Here is a 13,874-nt window from a genome sequence, read left to right as displayed (position 1 = left end):
TGGGTCCGATGTCTTGAGGTCTAAGGTCAAAGAAATTTAAAACCTCTCTGAAGAATTTTGAGCCGGGAGGAGCAAATCCACGGCTCATATGATCCGTAAAAATTATTAGTTCCCTTGCTTTGGGGTAAGGCTTTTCTTCAGACGGGTCAGGGGCACGGTACGACATGACGTCCTTTTTTGGCAGATGCCCAGACTTTACAAACTCAACTAGTTTGCTATTGGTCACTATGGATGGAACCCAATTGCAAGTTACAGGGGCCTTGGTAGCCTTAGGAGCCATCACAACAATTGGCCTATGGAAAAACAAGAAGATCCGATTCAATTTTAACCCGGGATGAAAATCTTGATTATTTAAGGTGGCGGCTTAATGAGGGGCCTAATGATATAAGGATGACTGTGCAACAATATTTAAGCCGCTACAAGTATCAAGTGCAATTCAAAAAAATTCCGGGTCATGAGGAGTAGTCAAGGTTCTGTATCATTTATTTAAGCCGGATACCTCGACAGTTGTATTTCAGGACATTTACCAGAGGAGGTTTTCCGGGTGATGAAGACAAGTTTCACAGAGGACAGTTATTACTCTGGATCAAAATATTGCCGTGGAAAGAAAATTTCCTAGACCTAAAAACAAAGCAGAGAAGCTCATATACTCGAAAAGGGGTTCTACACAAGGGAAATGAGATCTATTCCTGCGCGAGATCAATACAAGTAAGCACCGCAGCAGTTCTGTGTTGTTTTTACGGTCTAAACAGGGCGTTGGAGGAAAGAACTAGAGAAGGTTTGCGTCGGGCAGTGATGAACACCGACGAGCTCGGCAAGAACCTAATGCAGATCTGAGAAAGGAAATGAGAAGAGCTCACAGATGCGGATGCGCCGCGGAGGTTCGCCGTCGATCTCTGGTCGGAGTCAGGTCGATGCAGCGGCCTGAGTCGGTGAAGATGAGGGGTTCGACGGTGGCAGCAGCAGAGCACGGGAGGAGGCAATAGGAAGAAGACGACTAGGGAAGACCTAGGTCGCTCTATTTATAAGGGAAGACTGACTGAGCGGGCGCGAAAAACGAGGAGATAACATTCATTATCCAGCGGCTCTGGCGCCTCGATTCTTGGGATGGTCAGTAAAGACAAAGATCCGTTGAAGATGTGACGTTATAAAAAATAAAGCTTTAATGAAGATGACGTCACAGAGATTTAACCCGGAGTTAGATGATGACGTCACGACGGGTTAAAATCCTTCGTGCAAGATAAAAGACTGTAGGGTGGTTCATAAGGTATTTTAAGATTGACATGAACCAGTTCAAATCAATCTGGGGCCTAATGTTGGGGATATAACTATTTGTGTAAGCCGCCCAGGAGGGGCCGGGTTACGCAAAGAGGACTCACCAGAGAGAAGCCCAAGACAAAGTATGAAGATGGCGGTTCATAGAGAGCTTAAGGCCCGCAGGCGACTTAAGGCCCGTTGTAGTAACCCGCTGTAATAATATTACTTGTATCATAAGGTAGACTTAACTAGTCACCGAGCCGGACATTGTTTATAAGCCGGCCGGGACTCTGTAAGCCGCAGGGCGTCAACCCGTGTATATAAGGGGACGACCCACTGGCGTCTTAGGGCAAGAAACAACTCATCGAGAGCCAGGCATAGCGTATCTCGCTCCCTGGTCATCGAAACATCAATACCAACCCAACTAGACGTAGGCCTTACCTTCACCGTAAGGGGCCGAACTAGTATAAAACCTCTCATGTCCCTTGTCCCGATTAACCCCTTCAAGCTTCCTAGTTGTGATGGCTCCACAACTAAGTCCTTTCACGAGGACATCTGACGTGACAATTCCACGACACCTTCTGCAGCAACTTCCAAGGTACATATGTTCGACCTCCGGATGCCGATGACTTAAGTCACATAGTCCAACAGCCCGGAGAGTCAGCCAGGAAATTCTGGACTAGGTTCCTAACTAAAAAGAACCAAATCGTCGATTGTCCGGATGCCGAAGCCCTAGCGCCTTTAAGCATAGCATCCACGACGAATGGCTCGCCCGACACCTCGACCAAGAAAAGCCGATGTCGATGTCATCCCTCACGGCACTTATGACCCACTTTTGCGTAGGCAAAGATAGCTGGCTAGCCCGTAGCAATAATAATGCAAGCGAACCTGGCACCTCGGAAGCCAGAAATAGCAACAGCAAGCCCCGACACAACAGGCACAAGCGTCGAAGCAACGGTGGCAATACCGATGACACGACGGTCAATGCCGGATTCAGTGGCTCCAAGTCCGGCCAGCGGAAGAAGCCATATAAAAGAAACAATCCGGGCTCATCCAGGTTGGACAGCATACTCGACCGTCCATGTCAGGTCCACGGCACCCCCGACAAACCAGCCAATCATACCAACAGAAGTTGTTGGGTCTTTAAACAGGCCGGCAAGTTAAATACCGAGAACAAGGAGAAGGGGTCGCAAAGTGAGGATGACGACGAGGAGCCCCATCCGCCGAACACAGGGGGACAGAAGAAGTCCCCCCAGGTCAAAACGGTGAGCATGGTATACGTTACCCATATCCCCAAGAGGGAGTGCAAACACGCACTCAGGGACGTCTATGCGATAGAGCCAATCGCCCCAAAATTCAACCCATGGTCGTCCTGCCCAATCACCTTCGATCACAGGGACCATCCGACCAGTATCCGTCATGGCGGTTCAGCTACATTGGTCCTCGACCCAATCATTGATGGATTCCACCTCACACGAGTCCTCATGGATGGCGGCAGCAACCTCAACCTGCTCTATCAAGATACAGTCCGCAAGATGGGCATCTATTCATCAAGGATCAAGCCCACAAAAACTACCTTTAAAGGAGTAATACGAGGTGTCTAGGCCCGCTGCACAAGCTCAATCACATTGGAAGTCGTCTTCCGATCCCCGGACAACTTCCGAAGCGAAGATTTGACCTTCGATATCGTCCCCTTCTGTAGTGGCTATCACGCACTGCTCGGACAAACTGCATTTGCTCGACTCAATGTGGTGCCACACTATGCTTATCTCAAACTCAAGATGCCCAGACCACGCGGTGTCATAATAGTCAATGGAAACACGGAACGCTCCCTCCGTACCGAGGAGCACACCGCGGCCCTGGCAGCGGAAGTAGAGAGCGGCCTTATCAAGCAGAATATTAATTCAGCGGCCAAGCTCCCGGACACTGTCAAACGAGTCCGGACTACTCAGCAGCATGATAGTCCAGCTCGTCAGGAGTTCGACTAGCAATTCAGCCTTCGTCTCAGTCCCGACCAAATGGCGGCGTACGTACCACGCGTTCATAAGTATGCACTCAAAATACCATGGGCAAAGACGGAGGCATAACTCAATTATGGTCCATAATACGGCTCGACCTTCCCCGAGAACACATACTTTCCCTTTTCTTTATATCCTTTTTAGGTTTCTTTTGCACAGGCCCCTCATGACGGCCTGATCATCGATCCTTTCGAAGTATGGATATACCAAAGGCTGCAAGCAGCATAGACACGTGGTGGAATATCTAGGTGGTCTTCTTGACGACCACTCTACCTACTTTCAGGACACGCACGCGGCTCCTCCTCGGTCTCGGCATGTTAAATAGCCATGTTGCTTATCGCACTATTTGTACAAATACGCTTTGACGTATTAATCAAATTATAATGGAAAAAGTTTGTGGCCCAATTTATGTGGCACTCGCATACTACTTCATTTTATTTCGCTATTTCTATCGATTGCACCTGTACAGTTTGGTACACATTAATTTGCCAGGGGCTTCATTGCGCTCCATACTACGGCAACAAGTCCAAACACTTTTTATAGTATAGTTCGGCACCCTGAATATAGCATTATATGCATCGGCTCTGAATCATATCTTTGGTCAATAGTTGGGTTGCCCGGCTCCTGTGCTTACTACCTTACGTTCCGTCCTATCGGCTAGGGTAGTAAAGGGAGAACCACTGCGATTGTGTTTCTGGTTTACCCGGATAAACACCTCAGTAGGGAAAGCCAAAAACTGACTGTCATGATGCAGCGAGAGCTGGTCGGCTATTCGGAGGTTAAAATCTCTTGCGATTTTTTCCGCATTATGCGACGGATTGGCCTTCACCCGATCAGGTGTCTACAACACCCTAGTCCGGATTAACAAATACTAACAAGGGGCTGCACCTACATTCCTATTTTCTATCTCCTATGGCTAAGTAAGGGTGATAAAGCCACATAGTCCGATTGTCTGGTTCGTTGCGCTAAACACCTCCTTCAAGGACCAAACTTTTGGATCAAGAGTGTTTACGTTCCAATCCGAACACCCCCGTACTACCTACATGGGGGCTGAAGCCGACGACTGGCCAACTCTCATATTTAACAAAATGGCCGCATAGGAGGCAAAATTTTACACAAACAACAAGCAATATATTACATATTGGCTTTGTTTCATAATAAAGGACGGGATAGAACGAATATATTCATTCAAAGATAATGTCTTTTGCATACTGGCCCTCTACAATGCGGGATTCCTCCAGGACATCATCAAAATACCGCTCGGGCGTGCGGTGCTCCTTGCCCGCGGGCAGTCCCTCGGTCGCGAGATTGACGGTGTTCATCTTCGCCCACTGCACCTTCACACGGGCGAAGGCCATCCACGCACCTTGGATGCAGACCGATCGCTCGCTGGCATCAAGTCGAGGGCAGGCATCGACCAACTGCTTCACGAGCCTGAAGTAGCTGCTAGGAATGGCTTCGGCGGGCCATAGACGGATTATAAAATCCTTCATGGCCAATTCGGCCACCCTATGCAGTTTGGCCAGCTGATCGCTAAAGGGCACTGGATGCTCCGGCGCTCGGTATTGCGACCAGAACAGCTTCTCCGTTGAGCTCCCCTCTTCGGCTCAGAAGAACTCCGCAGCATCAGCAACACTGTGCGGCAGATCTGCAAACGCTCCTGGAGAACTCCAAATCCGGGTCAGTAAGAGGTAACTTTTCTTCACAAATTTGCTTTGCATAATAAAGGCCTTACTCGCCGCGATTTTCCTGGCCTCCTGGATTTCCTAGAGGGCGCCCTGGGCTTCAGCCTGGGCCTCTTGTGCGCTTTAGCGGGCCTTAGCAAGTTCGGACTCTTGGTCCGCAATCTTGCGCTCCAGGGACTCGCATTTCTTTACGGCGTCTTGGAGCTCCCGCTGGACCTCCCTGACCCTTGCCTCGTGTTTTTCGCGGGCAGCTTGTTCCTCGCTGCTCTCTTTTGGGCCTCGACCAACGCGTTCTTGAGGGATTCCACCTTGGTCGCAGCTCCTATGAAAAGTCACGATAACCATGATCAACACAAACAATTCATATCTTTCTAGATCTGAATAGGCCATTGCATACCTTGCTTGTCCTATAGTTGTTTTTTCACACGGCCGAGCTCTTCCTCGGCCCGCTCCAGACTCCGCTTCAGTTTTGAGACTTCGACAGAATGGGAGGTCGCAGCCACCATCGACGCCTGCTTATTCACATAGACATGTATGGTTAGTCTCCTGCGGAAATTATTTGATCCTCTGTCCGGCTTTTTTTCGAACACTGGACAGAGTCTCAGGGGCTACTGTCTATACTATGGCATTCTTTTTGCATAATTATGTCACATACCTCAAAGCCTGTTAGAAGGCTGGCGCAGGCTTCGGTCAGTCCACAACGGAAGCACCTCGCAGCGCTTCGAGTAGAGTATCTGGTGCCTCTGGATGGACAGAGGTCACCGGCGGGATAGGCGTACCTCCTTCTTTCAAAGGAGGCTGCTTACCTGATTCCGTAGACGTATTGGTCTCTGGAATAGTATTCGGCTGGGGGCCAAATTGGATATGGCCCCCATCACCAGTTGCCAGGGGGTCTGCTCTCCCATGTGTCCGGTGGCTGAGGTATCACCCTCAGGCGCCACCATGACGGTCTCCTGTGCCTCTCCCCGACCTGGGAGGGTCCTTCGGGACAACACTTCGGTGTCACCCGTAATCTTGGGGGAGAAGGCCGGCGGAGGCAACCCGCTGTCCATCACATTGGGATCCAGCGAATTCCCCGAAGATGAGGATTGCTGGGGGCGGGCGTGAGCCGGGCTACAGCGCATGGTTCAGCATATTAAAGCCATGGAGCAAAGGAGCTGGGTATATATATGCGTGTGAGTGCCTTTGAATACTTATGATTCAGCCAGGGGCTTATCCCTGGGACGCCACTCGCAGCTGCTATTAGTATGCAGCGCGGGATTATCCGCGGGGGAGACCCTCCCTCTCTTGGATGCCTGTGCCTCCAGATTTGTGGAGGAGGCCCTTTTCTTCCGTCCCCCTCAAGGGGAGAATAGCTTTCCTCCTCCTCTTCGTCGTTCTCGGCAGGGGAGGAGTGGGTTTTGGTTTCTTCGGACGATCCGTCCGAAATACCTTTAAGGTGGAGGCCACTTATGGTCTCCTTGGCCTTCTTCTCCAGCGCCTGGTAGGGTGCCGGAACCAGCATCTTCGTCAGAAGTGGGATCGCTGGGTTTTCTGGCAGCAGAGCCGAACACTGGATCTGCTCCGCCTTCTTTGTCCAGCCCTGAAAAGACAAATGGGGAAGCTTAGACATCTTCCTCGAATATACAGGTGGAGGATACACCTTTAAATATGGAGAACTCACCAGATTGGCTGGATGAGTCAGGGCATAACCACGGTCCTTGGTCGTCTGCGGCCACGTCTGATTTGCCTTGAATAGCACCTTCCAGATACCTTCGTGCGTAGCACCGAAGAATCGTTGCAAGGTCTGGTGCTTGTCCGGATTGAACTCCCACAAATGGCAAGTCCGGCATTGGAAAGGAAGGACCCGGCGAACAAGCATCACCTGGATCACGTTGACGAGCTTGATGTTCTTGTCCACCATGCTCTTGATGTGCGTCTACAGCGCTGTCGGCTCGTCCGACAAATTAAGCCCAGTCCAGGCCCTTCTCTAGCCAGGAGGTGAGCCGCATCGGGGGCCCGGACTTAAATTCGGAAGTCGCGGCCCAGGTGGTGTCACGATGCTCTGTGACGTAGAACCACAGTTGTTGCCACCCTTTGACGGTCTCCACGAAGGTACCTTTGGGCCATGAGACATTGGACAGCTTGCTCACCATAGCGCCTCTGCACTCTGCGTGTTGACCACCCACCACCTTCGGCTTCACATTGAAGATCTTCAGCCACAATCCAAAGTGGGGTGGGATGCGGAGGAAGGCCTCGCACACGACAATGAATGCCGAGATGTTGAGGAAGTAGTTTGGGGACAGATCATGGAAATCTAGCCCGTAGTAGAACATGAGTCCATGGACGAAAGGGTGGAGAGGATATCCCAACCCGCGGACGAAATGGGGGATGAATACCACCCTCTCATGGGGCTCCGGGGTGGGGACGATCTGCCCCTTGGCCGGAAACCGGTGGGCGATTTCCGGGGCCAAGTACCCCGCCTCCCGGAGCTTCGTGATGTCCTTCTCCGTGACAGAGGAGGCCATCCACTTGCCCTGCGCTCCACATCCATACATGGTCGGAGTGCTTTATTGAGGCGGAAAGGATGGAAGCTTTGGCGCTGGAGCTCGAGAGCGGATGGGCGGAGAAGAAGAAGGCGTGGGTGAAAGAGTGGATCCTTATCCTCTTATAAAGGCAGCGAATATCAAGCGCCTCCCCACTCGCCTTAAACTCGCCTATTCCCCAAGGGTCGTGCGGATGGTGCGGTGGGATTATCCATGCCGGTATTGATGAGAATCCCGTGATAAGGGGACACGGTCTCTGCTTCGACAAGACGTGCCAACAGAAACCGCATCTCGAAACGTGGAGCGGGAGGCTAAAAAACGGTGACTGTGCAGAGACGTGGTGTCTCATTACAAAAGATGTCAGTAGATGGGACTTGTTAAATGTTATACTCTTTGTGGCTGTATGTGGAGCTTGTTTTGCACAGCCGGGCACGTTCTCTATGTTCGAGGACTACTTTGAAGTATTCAGGGGAGGAACCCGCCTTGCAATGCCGAAGAAACTCTACGCGTCAGACACATCATCATTGAAGCCTGGTTCAGGGGCTACTGAGGGAGTCCTGGATTAAGGGGTCCTCGGGCGTCCGGGCTGTGTGACATGGGCCGGACTAATGGGCCATGAAGATACAAGACAGAAGACTTCCTCCCGTGTCCGGATGGGACTCTCCTTTGCGTGGATGGCAAGCTTGGCGTTTGTATATGAAGATTCTTTCCTCTGCAAACCGACTTTGTACAACCCTAGGCCCCTCCGGTGTCTATATAAACTGGAGGGTTTAGTCCATAGAGGCAATCATAATCATACAGGCTAGACGTCTAGGGTTTAGCCATACGATCTCGTGGTAGATCAACTCTTGTAATCCTCATATTAATCAAGATCAATCAAGCAGGAAGTACGGTATTACCTCCATCAAGAGGGCCCGAACCCGGGTAAACATCGTGTCCCCTTCTCCTGTTACCATCGACCGTAGACGCACAGTTCGGGATCCCCTACCCGAGATCCGCCGGTTTTGACACCGACAACCATGCCTTGACCTGCTCGTCCATCGCCAACATGTCCGCTCCCCCATCAGGAAAGTCAGGTCGGTGTTCCTCTTCTTCGCGACGACGTTGGTCTGGAGCAGGTCGAGCTTGACGGCGTTGTTCGTCATCAACGCCAACCATCGCGCCTCGGTTTTTCTCTTCCCTGTGGGCGGCGCGGGTCTTGGCGTCGGCGATGCAATGCTCGATGGACTCTTGCAGACGCGCGGTAGCCGGCGCGGCGTTCTTCACCGACTTGGCTCGCTTGTTGCCGTTCGGGCGCCCATTAGCCGCGCCCGGCGTCGGCTCGTCCGGCTTGTACGTGTCCTTGGCCTTGGCGAGGGTGCGACAGACTTCCGCCCACTTCTCACACTTCTCGATCCGGGAGAACCCGTGGAGGTACTTGAAATCTTGGTCGGTGTTGCTGTCCTGGCGATACATGGCGAACATCTGCACCATCTGCGCTGAGGAAACAAGTGTCGGTGGCGCACACGACGAAAGAATGAGCGATAAACAGACGTCATACCTGACCCTCGATGTTGGCGCCGCTCTCCGGGCGAGCCGCATCTCCTCGGCGATCCCATGCCATTTGTTGCACACCGTTTGGATGAGAGCCCAATGATTTGCCATGTCCTTCGAGCCGCGCTGCATGTGGATGCCTTTGAAGTAGGGGTCGACCAGCTTGCGCTCATTGAACTGCGACTTGATGTGCTCCCAATAAATGTCCACGTTCTGGTTCGTGTCGGTGATCGGGTCGAGGCAGACGATCTTCCACGCTTCGGCGAGGCACTCGTCTTCTTTGGACGCCCACTTGATGTGCGGTTCGCTGGTCCTGGCCGCCCGCTTCTTCTTTTTCCCTTTCCTTGCCGGAGCAGGCGCCGGCTCCTCCTCCTCCTCCTCTTCGTCCTCCTCCTTCTCTGGCTCCTCCTCGCCGTAGTCGAGCTTGTCGTCCATGTCGCCGTTGAGGTCCATTGTATCTTCTTGGGCAGTGAACCCGGGGGAGGCGGCGGCGACCGAGCCGGTCGTGATGATGTCGTCCATGTCGGCCTCCGTCGCGTCGGGGTCGCCGAGCTGCGACGAGGAGGCTTGTGAGAAGAGCAGCGCGCCATGGCGCAGAGGTGACGTCAGGGAGGATGCGTAGGCCGGCGGTGAGTAGGTGTACGGGGGTACTGGACGCCGGCGAACGCGGGTGAGGGCGTGCGCTGGGCCGGGTGGCCATGTGGAAAGGTGTTGTTGGGGTTCAACCCGTCGTGCGCGTCGCCGTCGGCGTAGCCAGGCGAGGGCGTCAACCCCATGGGTGTGGCGACGGCGAGAAGCCGGCCGGCGACCCGACGCTCTGCTGGCTCCAGGGAGCGTACGGGTCGTGGCCGACGGGCGGATTCATCATCCCCGCGCGAGACGCCTTTGCTTGTTCCACCGCGCTATCTGCCTGCTCTGCCACGGCCGCAGTCGCGGCCGCTGCCAAGTCCCGGGCCTTCTTGGCGTTGGCCCTGTTCCGCCGGTCGGTGGTGACAGCCTCCCGGCGCTGAACTTCCGCCTTCCAGTCGGTGTTAGACATGCCCGGGGCTTGGACGGCGGCGCCCTCTGCTTCCTCTGCTTCGGCTGGGTGGCGTTGGCATCGGTAGCGGCGCGAGGGGCTACGTACTTCTTCGGCGGCATGGCGGCCGGATGGAGAGGGGAGAGGGAGGAGAATGGCGGGAGAAAGGGGGAATGGCGGAGAAATGGGAAACAGAGGAGGGAAAGCAGGGGGATCGACGGGAAAAGGGCCTTCCCTCGCCGACAGAGCGGACCCACGCACCTTTTCACTTCGGTCGGCGCCCCTAGGCGACCCCTGGGGGCTTGGGTTCGGCTCTGGTTCGCCGGCTATTTTTGTTGCCCAACCCGGTGATAAACGAGATTTTATGGGCGCGACTGGGCCGATTTTCGAGCGCCGGTGCTAAAAAAAATGCCTTGAGGGGTCGGCGCCCTTTCTAATCAAATTCATGAATTTGGTGGCTCTCCTACCAACATTGAAAAAAAAAGCCCTCCTAAGATGGCAAGGCACCACGCCGCGCCATGTGTTCAGCGAACCCAGAACCTCCCATATTCGGCCAGTGACACCCGCTGTCTGCTCTTAACCCCGGTTCGTCCTTTTTACCAAAGCAGTGAAAGCACACTGTGGATCTAATCGCGGTTAAACCCGTCGTACTTCCCAAAGAAAATGTGATGCTCCACTACCGCTTGTGTATAAGGCCTTTTTTGGTTCATAGGATAGGATTATCATAGGAATAGGAATCTTATAGAAAATGAGATGACGTGTATCTCAAATCCTATGAGTAGGAATAGAAAACAAGATGTCATTTGGTTGACACCAAAGGAATTTTTCCATTGAGTCTAGGCTCTTTTTTATTTTCCTATGAAATGTGGAGGATAGGAACCAATCCTATGTAGGAATAGGAATCCATTCCTATAAACCAAAGGGCTCTAAAGAAAAAAATCCCATAAGAATCCTATCCTCTAGAATTTCTATGAAATTCCTTTAAACCAAAGGAGGCCTAAGCGTGCTCGGCGTCTGTTTCCCTTCCCACTAGCCGTAACCTTCCTCGAGGCGCACGGTGGAGCAGTACGACGGAGAAGCGATCAAAATCAAAAGCAAACATGACGAACAAGAAGCCTACTTGGTCCTCCTCGGCGTCCGCCTGCTCCAGGGGCTCCCGCATTGGGCTATCCTGCGCGGTCACGAACCAGAAGAAGAAGAAGAGGGCCAGGAGCGACGCCGTCGTTGTCCCGGCGAGGGGGTCATCCGTCTACAGAGGCGTGAGCAGGTGAGCTTGCCGTTGTTTCTCCACTTATTGGTTTCATCCGGGTTGCGATCTTTGTGTTTGATTTCTGATCGAGATGTGAGCCATTGGTGGTGGTGTAGGCACTGCGCCTCGGGGAAGTACGAGGTGCACCTGTGGGACAGGCATTTCCGGAGCACAGTTCAGAACAGGAGAGGCAGGCAAGGTGAGAGAGACACCCAGGCTTGGCTGGATCAGAGCCTTTCTTTCAGCTTAGTTAGCTACCTCATTTTGCTCTGTTTTGATCGTCACTTCGATTTATACTACCACTTTGATGTTCTTTTATGTGTTAGCTAAGCTGACGTTCTTGGTCTTTAACTAATTTGTGCTGCAATCTTGTGTTCGTCTTCCTTGGGACACGTGTGGTGAACTGGTGATACGCGTCCATATCTCATCGCTTCAATTACTAGTTTATTTGGGTGAGTCAAGAAAGATCCTTTCGCTTCTTGAAAAGAAACGCTCACATACTTCTCTGATTGACACCAACGTCTACTCCCTCCGTTCCAAATTACTCGTCGTGGTTTTAGTTCACCTCGTGATAGTACTTCACATTTCGAATTTAAAATCCCTCAACACTTAATCTACGAGAGGAAAGTACTTCTCAATTACGCGCATGGTTTAGTTAAGATCACTGCTTACTCTCGTTTCTTGGCAGGAGCTTATGACACCGAAGAGGCTGCAGCTCGCACCTATGATCTCGGGGCGCTCAAGTACTGGGGTGCACAGTGTGGCGGCCTCCTCCTTAACTTCCCAGTAAGTTGTGTCTTGTCATATGTCACAATGTCAGTAGTCAATACGAGTACCTGTACTACTCAGCTGGCAGCTATAATTCTGTTCAACATGAGAGGACTGCCCTGCGATCGTTGCTGCAGGTGGACACGTACAAGGACGAGCTGGAGAGGATGCAACGCGTGACCAGAGAGGAGTACGTGGCCATACTCAGGCGGGACAGCAGTGGCTTCACCAGAGGCGCCTCCAAGTACAGGGGGGTAGCAAAGTAAGTATGCACGCACGCATTCCTCGAGGAGCTATTATCCTCAATCAGATCAACCACATTGACACTGCAATGCCATGCTATGAGTGATCTTGCTGACATGAAGTAACTTATTGGCGCTGCAGGCATCACAAGAAGGGCCGGTGGGAGGCGAGGATAGGCTGCGGTAGCGGCAGCGGCGGCGGCAGCGGCAGCAAGAGATACCTCTACTTGGGGATATTCAGTGTGTTCTCTATCGCTCTGTCCTTGCAAGTTCGCTCTAGCATCACCTTTCTGTGGCTCATCACAAGAAACGGCACTCTCAATCTGCAGTTACCCAGGAAGAGGCGGCCCGGGCCTACGACCTCGCGGCGATACAACTCCGGGGCCTCGCCGCGGTCACCAACTTCGACGTCCATTCCTACTACGTGGACCAGCAGCTGCAGGCGCCCCTCTGCAAGGTCGACTTAGACCCGGAACCGGCAGGGCAACTGCTGCTGCCTAAGGTCGAGCCCAAGGAGGAAGAGCTCGAGCCCGTGCCAGTGCTCCGGGACGACGTGGACGACGTCGACTGCGCCATCGCCGAGGTACTGCAGGCGCTCTGCATGGATCGCGCCGACTTCGAGGCCAGGTACCCGCCCCGCGGCGCGCCCGGATGGTGGCCGTCTGACGACGACTTGCGCGAGCTGCCGGCTTACGTGGGCTTCGAGGACGACATCGAGAGCGTGCTCTTCGACGCGCCGTCCGCCGCCTGAGTTTTGGTCTCCTCTCCTGTGCAGCCGCCAGCCCGCCATGCCCAGCTCGGAGGATGGTGATGGACGTGAGCTGTTTTGTGCCGGTGCATTGCATGCGTGTCCGTGTCTCAGCCTCTCAGGCATGTTTGGTAGGTAGTAGGTACAACCGTACACGTACAACCAAACCAAAGATAGTACGCGCGGTAAATAGCTGTGGGCAATGGCGAAGTGTGGTTAATTTTGGGGTGGCAGCGGCGTCATGGCCGGCCGGTAACCGCCTTGTAGAATGTGAAAGTGGGACAACTGGTGAAGGCTCCAGCATTTGGCAGTGAAACTTTGGAAATGGCTAGGGGACAGTAGACTGAATTTAATTTAGAAAATCCGAGTCACTCGAGTTGTTCCTAGCCGTGGATGAAAAAGCAACCGTTAGATCTTCTTCTCTCTGAAAATATTGTTCATGGTCTTTCTCCTCGTGACCTTGATCTGAACCGCCCTCAACCGCCGGCCTAACCGCTTATTTCCACACCTCTAACCCTGGCGACGAACCCTTTTTCTTTACGAACTAGCGTCACCCTCACACCGCTAAGATAAATCCGCTAAGATAAATAATCGGTAGCTTGCCATTTTAAGATAGATAATGGGGTAGTCCTCTCTGGCGAGCTCCTTCCTTTCCTCTTGTTCTTTTCTTAACGCCAAAATCGACTCGCGGTTCTAAGGTCATATGCCACCCTCAGGTAGCCGCTCTTCCTCTTTTTGGGTCGGATCACACTTCTTGGAAATATGCCCCAAAGGCAATAGTTTGTATTTCCATACTCATAATTAAATAGTTTATATTCTATGTAATAACTG

The 13,874-nt window shown here is 52.7% G+C and overlaps 1 pseudogene; it reads left to right on the top strand.

Annotated features, from left to right (window-relative positions):
• The first annotated feature begins 11,136 nt into the window (after positions 1–11,136).
• LOC119293517 lies at positions 11,137–13,046 on the top strand (annotated as a pseudogene).
• The last annotated feature ends 828 nt before the right edge of the window (positions 13,047–13,874 follow it).

The sequence above is a fragment of the Triticum dicoccoides genome, chromosome 4B (genome assembly GCF_002162155.2).
Source record: "Triticum dicoccoides isolate Atlit2015 ecotype Zavitan chromosome 4B, WEW_v2.0, whole genome shotgun sequence".
Taxonomy (NCBI): domain Eukaryota; kingdom Viridiplantae; phylum Streptophyta; class Magnoliopsida; order Poales; family Poaceae; genus Triticum; species Triticum dicoccoides.
Note: the sequence above shows the minus strand (reverse complement) of the source record. Positions and strands in the feature narration are given on the sequence as shown.